The following is a 16,003-nucleotide window of genomic DNA, read 5'->3' on the forward strand; positions in this document are numbered from 1 at the left end:
CAGCCCTAAGGCGTTTTTCCCTATCTCAGTAGATGGAACGTACAATCGGGTTTTATACCGAGACATTCCATTGCCCAGGGACGGGAAGGAGACAGATGCCTTCCTCTTGTCTCAACTGCAAGAGGCATGCCTTCCTCTTTTACTAATCCTCCTCAGCACAGACCCTTTACGGGTGTCGGGCTGGGGGACGGTCAGGTCTTTCCCTTCCCACGAGGCCATATTTCAGACTGTCACATGGGGAGAAACCTTGGACAATACCTGGCTTTCCTAGGCAGAGGTCCCTGCGGCCTTCTGCAGTGTTTGTGTCCCTGGGTACTTGAGATTAGGGAGTGGTGATGACTCTTAAAGAGCCTGCTGCCTTCAAGCATTTGTTTAACAAAGCACATCTTGCGCAACCCTTAATCCATTTAATCCTGAGTTTGACACAACACATGTTTCAGAGAGCACGGGGTTGGGGGTAAGGTTGTAGCTTAACAGCATCTTAAGGCAGAAGAATTTTTCTTAGTACAGAACAAAATGGAGTCTCCTATGTCTACTTCTTTCTATACAGACACAGTAACAATCTGATCTCTCTTGCTTTTCCCCACAAGGCTGAGGAAGAATTGGGACCTAGCTCGGCCTGGGGAGGAGCAGCCTGGGGAGGAGGGGAGAGGTTAGATGGGTCTGTAGAAAAGGAGGATTAGAAAGACTCAGCGATGCTTGGGGTTGGGACTGAGGGGACAGGCGGGAGGGAAAGAAGGAAGACTTGGGATGAGTTGCATTGGGAACAGAGACTATGGAGAGACGGATGTATAAAAGAATGCCTGGATGTCAGGCACCTCAGACCATTTGCCTATTTTATGACAAGAAGTATTTAGATCTTGCAGGATGGAAAAATTGAAAGAGCCGTTTTCTGGCTATTTGGAACTGCTGTCGAGTTTGTATTGGGGTCAAGCAGCATTGCAGAAGAAAATAAGATGCTTAGATTTTAGGTCAGGTGAGAGTTGAAGAGGTTTTAAGTTCTTAAGAATACAGGCTAAGGGAGAAGAAGGAGGAATTGAGGGTGGAAGGTTGCCCATAGTGAAGCCCAGAGAAACGAGAGAGTAGAGACATGGAGGGAAGGGGTTTGGGGGTTCTGACCCTCCAGAAAAGTGGGAAAGGGGTCAGGGCACAGAGATACGAGGTCAGGGCATGGAAATAAGGGATTGGGGTGCAGAGATATAAGAGGTTGGGGCGTGGAAATAAGGGATCAGGGTGCAGAGATATAAGAGGTTGGGGTGTGGAAATTGGGGATCAGGGTGCAGAGATATAAGGGGTTGGGGTACTTGCCCCTCCCCCAGAAAAGCGGTACTTGCTGCTAAGGGTGAAGGAGAAGGGATTGGGGGTTTCTTGCCCCCCAGAAAGGTGGAGAAGGGGTAGAGACACGGAGAGAAGGGGTTGGGGTACTTTCCCCTTCCCCAGAAAAGCAGGACTTGCCGCTAAGGGTGAAGGACCAAGGCAGGTGTCCCTGCATGGTCTGACACCTCTGAAATGTGGGTGAATAATCAGAGAGGTGTCCCTACAATGATTAAACACCAAGGGAAGGCTGTCTTCCCTAGTCCGTGACCGGCGCCGGAGTTTTGGGTCCACGGAGAAAACGTGTCTCCTTTGTCTCTACCAGAAAATGAAAGGAATTGAAATTAAGAGAAGGGAGAGATTGAAGAGTGGAAAGGAGAAAGTGGTTCAGGGATAGTGAGAGAGGTTGGAGAAGAGAGTAAGAAGAGGCCGCTTACCTGATTTAAAATTGGTGAGACGTTCCTTGGGCTGGTCGGTCTGAGGACCTGAGATCATAGGTGGATCTTTCTCATGGAGCAAAGAACAGGAGGACAGGGGATTGATCTCCCAAGGGAGGTCCCCCCTCCCCATCCGAGTCACAGCACCAAATTTCATGTGCGTCCATGTAAAGAGACCACCAAACAGGCTTTGTGTGAGCAATAAAGCTTCTAATCACCTGGGTGCAGGTGGGCTGAGTCCGAAAAGAGTCAGCAAAGACAGATAGGAGTGGGGCCATTTTATAAGATTTGGGTAGGTAAAGGAAAATTACAGTCAAAGGGGGGTTATTCTCTGGCAGGCAGGAGTAGGGGTCACAAGGTGCTCAGTAGGGGAGCTTTTGAGCCAGGATGAGCCAGGAGAAGGAATTTCACAAGGCAATGTCATCAGTTAAGGCAGGAACAGGCCATTTTCACTTCTTTTGTGGTGGAATGACATCAGTTAAGGCAGGAACCGGCCGTCTGGATGTGTACGTGCAGGTCACAGGGGATATGATGGCTTAGCTTGGGCTCAGAGGCCTGACAGCCACTTTTTCCCCTTTAAATATTGAAGCCCTCAAAGTCTTCTCTGGAAAAAGTATGGGCCACAGATTTTACTGTGGCTTGTGTCTTTTTTTCCCATGTACATCCTCAACCTTGGCAAAATAAACCTCTAAATTGAACATTGCCTCAGTCATTTTCTTTTTTTTTTTTTTGTTTGTTTGTTTGTTTTTTGATGGAGTTTTGCTCTTGTTCCCCAGGCTGGAGTGCAATGGTGCTATCTAAGCTCACAACCTCTGCCTCCCTGGTTCAGGTGATTCTCCTGCCTCAGCCTCCCGAGTAGCTGGGATTACAGGCATGAACCACCACATCCGACTAATTTTGTATTTTTAGTAGAGATGGAGTTTCTCCATGTTTGTCAGGTTGGTCTTGAACTCTCAACCTCAGGTGATCCACCTGCCTTGGCCTCCCAACGTGCTGGGATTTTAGGCATGAGCCACTGTGCCCGGACCATTTTCTTTGGTAAAAGTAACTTAAAATAATCGCTAAGCAAATTAGGGTCAGGAGATGTTTTGTTCCCTATAGAAACTAAAGATAACATCTTACCATATGTCCCCGAGTTGTTTTTTCAGAAACCCGGACCAAACAGAAACCCACCAAGCAGATCCCACCAGCTTGTAAGCCTCACATAAGGGGAAACTGAGGACTGAACTCTGACCACAGTTCTTTGTTCTACATTTCTTCCTGAGGGGCCTGGAGGAGGTCATTCCCACATGCCAGGGCTAACATTCCTTTTTTTTTTTATTTTTGAGACAGAGTCTTGCACTGTAGCCCAGGCTGGAGTACAGTGGCACAATCTCAGCTCACTGCAAGCTTGACCTTCTAGGCTCAAGTGATCCTCCTACCTCAGGCTCCCAAGTAGCTGGGACCACAGGCACAAGCCACCATACTCTACTAATTAAAAAAATTTTTCTTTGTAGAGATGGGGGTCTCACAATGAACACCAATGTATAGCCATCATATATTGGTTTATGGCTTTGCCTGTAACCTGTGCCTCTCTGCCTTTGAAAACCCTTACCTGGCCAGGCGCGGTGGTCACACCTGTAATCCCAGCACTTTGGGAGGCCGAGGCTGGTGTATCACGAGATCAGGAGATCAAGACCATCCTGACTAACATGGTGAAACCCAGTCTCTACTAAAAGTACAAAAAATTAGCTGGGTGTGGTGGCAGGTGCCTGCAGTCCCAGCTACTTGGGAGGCTGAGGCAGGAGAATGGTGTGAACCTGGGAGGCAGAGGATGCAGTGAGTCAACATCACGCCACTGCACTCCAGCCTGGGCAGCAGAGCGAGTCTGTGTCTCAAAAAAAAAAAAAAAAGAAAGAAAAAAAAAAGAAAACCCTTACCTAGGCCGTGCACTATGGTTTAGGTCTGTAATTCCAGCAGTTTGGGAGGCCAAGGTGGGCAGATCACCTGAGGTCGGGAGTTTGAGACCAGCCTGACCAACATGGAGAAACCCAGTCTCTACTAAACATACAAAATTAGCCTGGTGTGGTGGCACATGCCTATAATCCCAGCTACTCAGGAGGCTGAGGCAGGAGAATCACTTGAACCCGGGAGGTGGAGGTGGCAGGGAGCTGAGATCATGCCACTGCATTCCAGCCTGGGCAACAAGAGCAAGACTCCGTCTCAAATACAAACAAAGAAAAACCCTTACCTGTAAGCCATCCAGGAGTTTGGGTCTTCAGCATGAGCTGCTGGATTCTCCTTGCTTGGTGCCCTGCAACAAATGCCTCACTTTCTCTCACTGTTATCCCAATGCCACAGTTTGGCTCTGCTACTGTGGGTGAGTGGACCATAGTTTGGTTCAAGAACATGATCAACTGCCTCGATCATAGATCCATGTGGTTCAAAACACTTACCACTGAGGCGCTGTGCTTGTTGTGATCATTGCGATCACCTTGTTTATTCTGGGTAAAATGAGGCTGAGACCTACTGGGCTGCATTCCTGGGAAGTTCGGGTGTGGTGGTGCACACCTGTAGTACCAGCTACTCGGGAGGCTGAGGCAAGAGAATCACTTGAACATGGGAGGCAGAGGTTACAGTGATCTGAGATCGCACCACTGCACTCCAGCCTAGGCAACAGAGCAAGATTCCGTCTCAAAGCAAAAACAGCAACAAAGAAACAAACAAAAAACACATTTGCAAGATGTGTATAAGAAAAAAGAAGGGCTGGGTATGGTGGCTTCTGCCTGTAATCCTTCTTTACTGCAACCTGTTTTATCAGCAAGGTCTTTGTGACCTGCATCTTGTGCCGACCTCCTATCTCATCCTGTGATTTAGAATGCCTGAACTTCCTGGGAATGTAGCCCAGTAGGTTTCAGCCTCTTTTTACACAGACCCATTCAAGATGGGGTCACTCTGGTTCAAATGCCTCTGACACCTGTACTTCCTGGAGGGCTAAAAAAAAAAAAAAAGAAAAGAAAAACCCTTCCCTGAGGCATTAAGAAGCCACTGGTGAAGCTTCTTACAAGAAGCACCACCATCCTACAAGAGATCGGTGATAGCCAGGATAGCAGTTGGAGATGACAACAGGGATGTTGGAACTGGGCTGTCTAATTTCAGCAGGAATCATGGAGATGCTGAGTGGGAAAGGCCAGGAGCTTCGCCATCAGAAACAGGTTTCAGATAAGAAGCTGGCCAAAACCCACCAAAACCAAGAAGGTGATGAACATGACCTCTGGTCGTCCTCACTGCTAATTATACGCTAATTATAATGCATTAACATTCTAAAAGACACCCTCACCAGCACCTGGACAGTTTACAAACGTCATGGCAACATCAGGAAGTTACCTTGTATGATCTAAAAGGGGAAAAGTCCTCAGTTTTGGGAATTGCCCACCCCTTTCCCAGAAAACTCATGTATAACGTACTCCTTGTTTAGCATATAATCAAGAAGTAACAATAAGTATAAACAGCTGAGCAGCCCCTGCCGCTGCTCTGCTGCTCTGCCTATGGCGTAGCCATTCATTTATTCCTTTACTTTCTTTTTTTTTTTTTTTTTTTTTGAGACGGAGTCTCACTCTGTCGCCCAGGCTAGAGTGCTGTGGCACGATCTCGGCTCACTGCAAGCTCCGCCTCCCGAGTTCATGCCATTCTCCTGCTCAGTCTCGAGTAGCTGGGACTACAGGCGCCTGCCACCGTGCCCGGCTAAGTTTTTGTATTTTTAGTAGAGACGGGGTTTCACCGTGGTCTCGATCTCCTGACCTCGTGATCCGCCCGCCTGGGTCTCCCAAAGTGTTGGGATTACAGGCGTGAGCCACCGTGCCCGGCCCTCCTTTACTTTCTTAATAAACTTGCTTTCACTTTATGGATTTGCCCTGAATTCTTTCTTGTGCAAAATCCAAGGACCTTCTCTTGGGGTCTGGATTGGGACCCCTTTCCGGTAACAGCAGGTTGAGTATAATGAAGCCATTCCACCAAACCCATTTTCTGAAGTCTTAGGAATCCTTTCCTGACAACATTATACCAGGGAAGATCTGGCATTACTTTTTGAGGCAGGCTTTTGCTGTGTCACCTAGGCTGGAGTACAGTGGTGCAATCATGGCTCACTGCAGTCATGACTTCCAGGCTCAGGTAACCGTCTCACCTCACCCTCCTGAGTAGCTAGGACTACAGGCATGCACCACCATGCCCAGCTAATTCTTTCTTTTTTTTTTTTTTTTTGAGGGGAAAAAAAAAAAAGTCTTGCTCTGTTGCCAGGCTGGAGTGCAGTGGCACAATCACGGCTCACTGAAACCTCTGCCTCCCAGGTTCAAGTGATTCTCCTGCCTCAGCCTCCTGAGTAGCTGGGACTACAGGCGCCTGCCACCATGTCCAGCTAATTTTTTGTATTTTTAGTAGAGATGGGGTTTCACCATGTTGGGCAGTATGGTCTCAATCTCTTGACCTCATGATCCACCCACCTCGGCCTCCCAAAGTGCTGGGATTACAGGCGTGAGCCACTGCGCCTGGCCTTTTATTTTGAGATGAAGTCTCGCTCTGTTGCCCAGGCTGGAGTGCAGTGGCACGATTTCGGCTCAATGCAACCTCTGCCTCCTGGGTTCAAGCAATTCTCTTCCCTCAGCCTCCTGAGTAGCCCAGGCATACACCACCATGCCTGGCTAATTTTTGTATTTTTAGCAGAGACGGGGTTTCACCATGTTGGTCAGGCTAGTCTTGAACTCCTGACCTAGTGATCCACCCACCTTGGCCTCCCAAAGTGCTGGGATTACAGGCATGAGCCACTGCACCCGACTGGTTTTTTGTTTTTGTTTTTTTTGTATGGTTTATACACCAAAGAGGTAGAAGGTTTTGCTAATCTGTATTAGCACAGCCTGGAGTGAAACAGGTGGGAGTGAATTCTCAGTGTGTTGGATGAAAGGTGATGGAATATAAGACTTGATGGGGCCAAATTCAATAACATCGGTGCAGTCATCTGCGATTCAGAATTTAATGTTTTTTTTTTGTTTGTTTGTTTTTGTTGTTATTGAGACAAAGTTTCACTATTGTCGTCCAGGTTGGAGTGCAATGGTGCGATCTCGGCTCACTGCAACCTCTGCCTCCTGGGTTCAAGCGATTCTCCTGCCTCAGCCTTCCGAGTAGCTGGGATTACAGGCGCCCGCCACCACACCTGGCTAATTTTTGTATTTTTAGTAGAGACAGCGTTTTGCTGTGTTGGCCAGACTGGTCTTGAACTCCTGACCTCAGGTGATCCACCTGCCTCAGCCTCCCGAAGGGCTGGGATTACAGGTGTGAGCCACTGCGCCTGGCCAGAATTTAATGTTTTGACTGAAGCACCTGAGGCTGGTCTCTTTTTATTTTATTTTATTTATTTATTTTTTTAAGATGGAGTCTCACTCTTTCGCCCTTGCTGGAGTTCAGTGGTTCAGTCTTGCCTTACTCCAACCTCCGCCTCCTGGGTTCAAGCGATTCTCCTGCCTCAGCCTCCTGAGTAGCTGGGATTACAGGCATGCACCACCATGCCTGGCTAATTTTTGTATTTTTAGTAGAGATGGTTGGTCAGGCTGGTCTCAAACTCCTGGCCTCAGGTGATCTGTCCGCCTCGGCCTCCCAAAGTAATGGGATCACAGGCATGAGCCACTGTGCCCAGCCGGATCTGGCATTTTGACCTTATCAATTGTAGGCCACTGGTTCTCAAACTTTGGTGTGCATAACATCAACTGAAAATACAAAATTAGCCAGGTGTGGTGGTGCATGCCTGTAATCGCAGCTACTCGGGAGGCTGAGGTAGGAGAATTGCTTGAACCTGGGAGGCAGAGGTTGCAGTGAGCCGAGATCGTGCCATCGCACTCCAGCCTGGGTGACAGAGTGAGGCTCCATCTAAAAATAAATAAATAAATAAATAAAAATAAAATTTACCTTCACTTATTCCTGCTTCAGTACTCTTCCTTTTTTTTTTTTTTTTTTTGAGACTGAGTCTCACTCTGTCGCCCAGGCTGGAGTACAGTGGCACAGTCTTGGCTCACTGCAGACGCTGCCTCCTGGGTTCAAGTGATTCTCCTGCCTCAGCCTCCCAAGTAGCTGAGATTACAGGTGCACGCCACCACACCCAGCTAATTTTTGTATTTTTAGTAGAGACGGAGTTTTACCATGTTGGCCAGGCTGCTCTTGAACTCCTGACCTCGTGATCCCCCCACCTCGGCCTCTCAAAGTGCTGGGATTACAAGCATAAGCCACTGCACCCAGCCCCTTTCTTTATATAGATACAAATTTTTGACCTATATTATTTTCCTTCTCTCTAAAGAACTTTTTAAAGCACTTCTTTCAAGGCGCGTCTATTGGCAACAAATTCCCTCAATTTCTCTTTGTCTGAAAAAGTCTACTTTTGAAGGATAATTGCACAAGGTACAGAATTCTAGTTTGGTGGTTTTTCTCTCTGAACACATTGAATATTTCACTTAGCTCTCTTCTTGCTTGATTGGTGATATGGTTTGGCTCTGTGTCCCCACCTAAATCTCAACTTGAATTGTAATAATCCCCATGTGTCAGGGGCGAGACCAGGAGGAGATAATGGAATCATGGGCTGGTTTCCCTCATATCTCGTGATAGTGAGTGAGTTCTCAAGAGGTCTGATGGTTTTATAAGGGGCTTTCTCCTTCACTCGGCACTTATTCTCTCTCCTGCTGCCCTGTGAAGAGGTGTCTTCTGCCATGATTGTGTTTCCTAAGGCCTCCCCAGCCATGTGGAACTGTGAGTCACTTAAACCTCTTTTCTTTATAAATTACCCAGTCTCAGGTAATTCATAGTAGCATGAGAACAGACTAATACAATAAATTGGTACTGGGAGTGGGTGCTGCTATAAAGATACCCAAAAATGTGGAAGCAACTTTGGAACTGGGTGCCAGGCAGAGGTTGGAACAGTTTGGAGGGCTCAGAAGAAGGCAGGAAGATGTGGGAAAGTTTGGAACTTCCTAGAGACTTGTTGAATGGCTTTGACCAAAATGCTAATAGTGATATGGACAATGAAGTCCAGGCTGAGGTGGTCTCAGGTGGAGATGAGGAACTTGTTGGGAAGTAGAATAAAGGTGACTCTTACTTTGCTTTAGCAAAGAGGCTGATGGCATTTTGTCCCTGTCCTAGACATCTGTGGAACTTTGAACTTGAGAGAGATGATTTAGGGTATCTGGTGGAAGAAATTTCTAAGCAGCAAAGTGTTGAAGAGGTGACATGGGTGCTCTTAAGAGCATTCAGTTAGGCTGGGCACGGTGGCTCACGCCTGTAATCCCAACGCTCTGGGAGGCCAAGACGAGCAGATCATGAGGTCAGGAGATTGAGACCATCCTGGTCAACATGGTGAAACTCCATCTCTACTAAAAATGTAAAAATTAGGTGGGCATGGTGGTGCACACCTGTAATCCCAGCTACTCGGGAGGCTGAGGCAGGAGAATTGCTTGAACCCGGGAGGTGGAGGTTTCAGTGAGCCAAGATAGCACCACTGCACACCAGCCTGGTGACAGAGCAAGACTCCATCTTAAAAAAAAAAAAGCATTCAGTTGAGGCGGGTTGCAGTGGCTCATGCCTGTAATCCCAGCACTTTGGGAGGCTGAGGTGGGCAGATCACCTGAGGTCAGGAGTTCGAGACCAGCCTGGCCAACATGGTGAAACCTCATCTCTACTAAAAATACAGAGAAATTAGCCAGGTGTGGTGGTGCGTGCCTGTAGTCCCAGCTACTTGGGAGGCTAAGGCAAGAGAATCACTTGAACCCGGGAGGTGGAGGTTGCAGTGAGTCGAGATCTTACCACTGTACTCTGGTCTGAGTGACAGAGTGAGAACCCTGTCTCAAACAAAACAAAACAAAACTCATAAAGGCTGGGCAAGGTGGCTCACATCTGTAGCCCCAGCACTTTGGTAGGCCAAGGCAGGTGGACAACCTGCAATCAGGAGTTCGAGACCAGCCTGGCCAACACATAGTGAAACCCCATCTCTACTAAAAAAATACAAAAATTAGCTGGGCATGGTGGCACACATCTGTAGTCCCAGCTACTTAGGAAGCTGAGGCAGGAGAATCCCTTGAACCCAGGAGGTAGAGGTTGCAGTGAGCCAAGATTGCACCACTGCACTCCAGCCTGGGTGACAGAGCCAGACTCCATCTCTCAAAACAAAAAAAAGGAACATCCAGTTGGGGTGGGAACTGGGGAGAAAGACTTCTGCCTTCCACTTCCTGCCAAGATGAAATAACTAATGGAAGACAGCCCGGAGAAGTCATGGTCCAATAAGGGTGCTAGGAAGCCAACGGAAAAATCACGAACTGGCTCTCGTGAAACAGTAGCTTGGGGGCACAAGTTAATGCTTTCAGGGAAATCTGCAAGTGGGACACATCCAGCTGCTGTGTTGGGATCACCCAGGGTGCTGGGGCAGAAGACCATGAGAGCTTGTCTCTTTATATCTACAGTCTCTGTGAATTCACAGCCAAATATCTGGCAGTAGGTCTAGCGTTGCTGTTGGTCAGCAGAGCTGGCAAAAAGGAGCAACAGCTAAACACAAAGCAAGTATGAGGACATGGAGCAGGGAAAAGAGCAAGGAGAAACCAGAACCTTCTGCCACGTCTACGTCTGTCGCTCATCACCACTAACGATGATGATCTTCAGATTGTAATGCCTGCTGCTTCACTTCCTAGGGGAGAAAAAATGTTCTTTTTCCTTTACTCATCTTAGGTTCATTGGCTAGAGCGTAGCAAATTAGACTGACAAAAAACAGATTAACAAGAGAAAAACAATTTGTCAGTGCATGCAGCGCACATCGCAAGGCAGAAAATTCAGTGGTGAACAACCCAAAGGGATGGTTAGAACCTGGACTTATATCACATCTTAGCAAAGAACAATACATTTATAGATAAGAGTTAAGACAAAGAAAAAGGGCTTTAGGCTTGAACGGGCAGAAAACTATGGGAAGATAAATGTATGGGGGAAACTAATGGAAGATAAGGATTATTTATGCAGGTCCAGCTCAACTGACTTTCCCTCTTCTTCATGGTCATGAAACTTCCCTAGGCGAGGGAATTTTCCAGAAGTTTCCACTTAAAGCTGAAGAGGGAAGCTCCAGGGGAAGGCTTTTTTTCTGCCCCTGTTGATTCCCATTTGCCTCCAGCTTAAGATAATCCTTTTTTTTTTTTTTTTTTTTTTTTTTTTGAGACAGAGTCTTGCTGTGTCACCCAGGCTGGAGTGCAGTGGCATGATCTCAGCTCACTGCAACCTCCACCTCCCAGGTTCAAGCGATTCTCCTGCCTCAGCCTCCCAAATAGCTGGGACTGCAGGTGCATGCTACTACACCTGCCTAATTTTTATATTTTTAGTAGTGATGGGGTTTTGCCATGTTGGCCAGGCTGGTCTCGAACTCCTGACCTCAAGTGATGCACCCGCCTTGGCCTCCCAAAATGCTGGGATTTCAGGTGTGAGCCACTGTGCCTGGCCAAGGTTAAACTTTGCTAACACATCTTATCTCAGTAGGAGAATGGGAGGGGATGAAAAGGAAAGAATTGGTTCATATATACTTACAAGATTTATGATAAAATAAGGAAGAAATACTCATAACTATAATAATCCTCATTTCTGCAACTGGTCATGTGGTCATAAATGGTATTTATAACTGCCTTCTTCCACCACCCATTCTGCATTTCCTTTGCTTTCTGCAAATATCTTGGCTAGTCCTGATTCCTTGCCTGGTGATAAGATCTGAAACTTCATTCCTGAAGGGTCTGTTAGTAGTACAGCCTACCTAGTTGTTGTCATTTTCCATCAACATTTATCACATTTATGGTAGCCCTGAGGGATCTACTGCATTCCAGATATATTCTTCCTTATTTTCTTTGTGTGGTCATGACCCAATTTCACCTTTCACATCAGCATCAATCATCCCAACAGTGCTTTGCTTGTTGGTTCATTAGCATAAAAAGCCCAAAATAGGCACGTGGCTGTCTCAATTTTCAATTTAATGGAACCATTGTTGAGTTCCCTGACAGAGGTATTCCTCCTCTAGGAGCTCAGACCTCTGGACCAGGAGAGCCCAAAGTCGCCCTATAACTTGATAGGCCAAGCAACACCCAGTTCATGATGGGCAGCTCCAGTTATATGGTAACCTGGTAACTCTCAGTCAAGAGTCCAGGCTCTAATAAGGCCTGATAGCCAGCCAGAAGTTGCTTCTCAAAAGCAGAATGAGGCTGGGTGCAGTGGCCCATGCCTGTAATCCCAGCACTTTGGGAGGCCGAGACGGGAGGATCACTTGAGCCCAGGAGTTTGAGACCAACCTGAGCAACATAGCAAGCCCCCATCACTACCTTAAAGAATAATTATATATTTAAAAAGGGGGGAAAAAAGGAGAATGTTACCTGTAGACGGCGGCATAGCTTTTCTTTACATTCCTAAAGGGCTGTGCTACCACACATCTGAAAAAGCCTTTCAGAGCCTCCATATAAGCATTCCTGTCAGCCATAGACACTTCTGCCAGACCATAAGACACAAGTGGCAGAGCTACCTGTAATGCAGCCTGGACCTGTTTCAGAGCCTTCTCTTGTTCTGGGCCACCCTAAAAACTGGCAGCAATTCACATTTCTCAGCAGATGGGTTGAAGTACCACACCCAAATATATATTACCTCCAGAATCCAAAGGGGCCTACTAAGCATTGTGCCTCTTTCTGAGTGGCAGGAGGGGCCAATGCAGTAATTTATCCTTTACCTAGAAAGGGATTATTGCAACATGGCCCAGCCCACTGGATCCCCAGGAATTTCACTGAGGAGGCAGGTTCATGATTTTTTGTTGGATTTATTTTCTATCCTCTGGCAGGCTTGAGTTTTACTAAAGTATCCAGGGCAGATGCTACATCCTGCTCACCACGTCCATGATACCGTGGATCAGCATGATACCCCATAGAATTTAGAGGTGATGAAGGTCTCTGCACACTACGTAGAGGGATAATAGAGCCCTGACATACAACAACGAAGTTGTATTGCTGGTCCTGCTAGCTGAAAGAAAATGGCTTTTGGTAGTGTTTACTATCAGGTCTGGGGGGGAAAAAAAAAAGCATGTTCACTACATCAATAGTTACATACCAGGTGGCAGGGGATGTTGATTTGCTTCTGTAAAAAGACAAACAGAACACAGTATCTGGGACAGCAGATTGCACTGAAGTCACCACATGATTAAGTTTACAATAATCCACTGTCGTTCTTGATGATCCTTTATCTTCTGAACAAACAAAATATGTGCGTTGAGTGGAGTAATGGCAGGAACCACCATCCGACACTTTCTAAGTCTTTGTTGATGGTACTAAGCGCTTCAGTCTTTTCAGGAATGCAGTGTTGTTTTTGGTTTACTATTTTGAAAGAGGCAGTTCTGCTGTCTTCCATTTAACATTTTCTATCATAATATTCCTTATTTCATGGGTCAGGGAACTAAATTGGGGATTCTGTCAGTTGCTGAGGCTGTCCATTCCCACTATGCTGTGTGGACCTGGGTTCAGGGACCCACTAGGCCAACTGTGAGATGGACCCAAGCCAAAACTCCATGGATCACTTGACCAGCATAGTCTTTACTCTGAGCCATATTATTTTGGGTCTACAGTAGTCCTCAAACGTCTGTTTATTTCCTCTTCCCTTGTCTCCTGGTAAACAGTCACAAGCCCTTTTGGGATAAGGCTAGAAGGCCGGGCCTGGTGGCTCACGCCTGTAATCCCAGCACTTTGGGAGGCCGAGGCGGGCGGATCATGAGGTCTGGAATTCGAGACCATCCTGGCCAACATGGTGAAACCCCGTCTCTACTAAAAGTACAAAAAATGAGCCAGGTGTGGTGGCACGTGCCTGTGGTCCCAGCTACTTGGGAGGCTGAGGCAGGAGAATCGCTTGAACCCAGGAGGTAGAGGTTGCAGTCAGCCCAGATCGCGCCACTGCACTCCAGCCTGGCAACAGAGCGAGATTCCGTCTAAAAAAAAAAAAAGAAAGGCTAGAAGGGGGACCCAGATTCAGATTCCCTTTTATTCAAGGAACTGGCCTTGTTGAGGGGAGTTCAACAGACTAGCTCAAGTCAGAATTCTCTTCAACAGATCTAGAGCTTTTCTGTTTATACAAATCAAGTAAAACTTGATTTTCAAAGGCTGCCATCTATTTCAGTCCTAGGGACACTGGAATCAATTAGCTAACACCAAAAATATCTACAGATAAGGGCCCTTCACCAAAACTCCCAAGGAGGCCCTCTCTTTCTCTTTGAATGTTAATTGCATGTTCCTTTTTTTTTTTTTTTTAAGACAGTCTTGCTCTTGTCACCCAGGCTAGAGTGCAATGGTGCGATTTCAGCTCACTGCAACCTCCACCTCCTGGGTTCAAGCGATTCTCCTGCCTCAGCCTCCAGAGTAGCGAGGGATTACAGGCGCCCACCACCATGCCCAGCTAATTTTTGTATTTTTAGTAGAGATGGGGGTTTCACCATATTGGCCAGGCTGGTCTCGAACTCCTGACCTCAGGTGATCCACCTGCCTCGGCCTCCCAAAATGTTGGGATTACAGGTGTGAGCCACCGCACCCAGCTGGCATGTCCCTAATTTTTATTTCTCTTATTCTTCTGCATGCACTTGAGGGCCTATTGTCACTATAATTGTCACAGCTCCCTTTCCCCATGCCTTGCCCTTTACCTCACTCCATCCCATGGTACCACCAGTCAAAATTTGAATTGTGACACCACTGTATGCCATGGATCACTCATGTCCCATTCCCGGCCTCCCCTCCACCACCTCCCATGAGGAGGTTATTGAGCTCTTCAAGTATGACTAACCCAATCCCAGATCTAATTTTAAGAGTCTGTTTCCCAGGGCCACTTCTGGTACCAATTACTCTATCAGTCTGGATCCCAAAAAGAAACAGATGGCGCACTTGTAATAGCATAATTTGAAGAGGACTTATGTAGCAGAACTTAACAAAGGGAGGCAACAGTTACCAGAAAATGAGACAAGAGTCATGTAGATTCAGACTCAGTAAGAGACCTCAGGCTGAAGGACGAAGCAGCTAGAGACAATCTTGCAGGGAGGGAATTAGAGGCAGACACACTCTAATTAGGGAATTAGAGGACATTACTGTCTTCCTTCCCACTGATTTCCTGGGGGGAATCCCTGGTGAGCAAACCCAAATGGAAGCCAGGGACCAAAGGGAATGTTAGTGTGGTTCATACGGGCCAATCTGTGGAGACAGTGAGCTTAGAGAACAGCCCTGAAGATGTAGGCACCTGCTACACTCTCTATTCTGTAATTAGATTAATGAGATAATGGAAAGACAACCGGGGAATCTAAGGATCAATACTTTCCCACAGAGTCTACAAGGAAGTCTGACCTTAGACCAGACTGTACAGTACTGTTAAGTGATTTTCATATCCGTTCTCTTTGCTCCTCTGATTGAAGACATGTCCCCCCACATTCCTTTATAGACAGGGTAGTGCAGTGAAAGAACTGAATTTGGAGACAGGTTACCTGACTTGACTTTTTTTGTTGAGACAGTCTCACTCTGCCCAGGCTGGAGTGCAGTGGCACGATCTCGGCTCAATACAACCTCGCCTCCTGGGTTCAAGTGATTCTCCTGCCTCAGCCTCCTGAACAGCTGAAATTACAGGTGCATGCCACCATGCCCGGCTAATTTTTTTTTTTTTTTTCTCGAGACGGAGTCTCGCTCTGTCGTCCAGGCTGGAGTGCAGTGGCACGATCTCGGCTCACTGCAACCTCCGCCTCCCGGGTTCAAGCAATTCTCTGCCTCAGCCTCCCGAGTAGCTGGGATTACAGGTGCCCACCACCATGCCTGGCTTATTTTTTTGTACTTTTTTTTTTTTTTTAGAGACGGAGTCTCGTTCTGTTGCCCAGGCTGGAGTGCAGTGGCACGATCTTGGCTCACCACAACCTCTGCCTCCCAGGTTCAAGTGATTCTCCTGCCTCAGCCTCCCGAGTAGCTGGGATTACAGGCATGCACCACCATGCCCGGCTAATTTTTGTATTTTTAGTAGAGACGGGGTTTCACTATGTTGCCCAGGCTGGTCTCGAACTCCTGACCTCGTGATCCGCCTGCCTTGGCCTTCCAAAGTGCTGGGATTACAGGCATGAGCCACTGCATCTGGCCAATTTTTGCATTTTTGTAGAGACAGGGTGTCACCATGTTGGCCAGGCTGGTCTCAAACTCCTGACCTCAAGTAATACCCCCACCTCGGCTTCC

The sequence above is a fragment of the Pan paniscus genome, chromosome 9 (assembly GCF_029289425.2).
Source record: "Pan paniscus chromosome 9, NHGRI_mPanPan1-v2.0_pri, whole genome shotgun sequence".
Taxonomy (NCBI): Eukaryota; Metazoa; Chordata; class Mammalia; order Primates; family Hominidae; genus Pan; species Pan paniscus.